Below are 767 nucleotides of genomic sequence, written 5' to 3'. Positions count from 1 at the left end.
GCAGCAGCAGCAGCAGAAGTAGTAGCAGCAGCAGAAGCTAGCAGCATAAAGTACCCAATATAAAACAGACGTCTGCAATCAAAGTTCGCCATTCATTTCTCAGCTCGAATGTTCTCTATTTATGTTACCTTTACTTCATTGTGTCGTCTACTTTTCTCAAGTTTTTGTAATGACATTTCTTTACGTGGGCCAATATAAATTGTATTATTTCTTCTTACTATCTCAAAATCTGAGACCCTGAACAAGATGACTCAAAGAGCTTCCAGCGCACATAAACAAGAAGGCTTTTGTTCAGGACAAGTTTTGAAGTAAATGATTACATATATTGCCCTTTTTATCTGAGTGAGTAGTTGTGCCCTTGTTTTCTACCCTGATTGTATCAATGTTTTAAAGCTATTGATACTGTCAGCGTTCGTGTAATAAAATATTAGAGTTACCCATTCACTTGTTTGTGCTCTGTTCTCAAAATGTGATACATGTAATACATCTTCAGATTTAAAAAAAAAAAGTAGCCTACAGTAAAACTTCACCATGCTACGGGAGTGATCGTATGAATGATACGTGTTTTAATTGGAGAGGACGTGTTTACTGTAACATTAAAAGACTTAGCCAAAGAATGGGCCAAAATGACCCAGATTGAAGATGGCATGGATCTCACAGAGTCAAAAACACTAATAAAAACTGCTTTAAGAAACAGATGGAAAAGGTCCCACCCTAAGCACAACAGACATGACCCCTACTACATACTAAATAGAGCAGACCAGGTC

Source organism: Aplysia californica, unplaced genomic scaffold (assembly GCF_000002075.1).
Source record: "Aplysia californica isolate F4 #8 unplaced genomic scaffold, AplCal3.0 scaffold00215, whole genome shotgun sequence".
Classification (NCBI taxonomy): Eukaryota; Metazoa; Mollusca; class Gastropoda; order Aplysiida; family Aplysiidae; genus Aplysia; species Aplysia californica.
The sequence above is the reverse complement of the archived record's forward strand: the minus strand, read 5'-3'. Positions refer to the sequence as shown.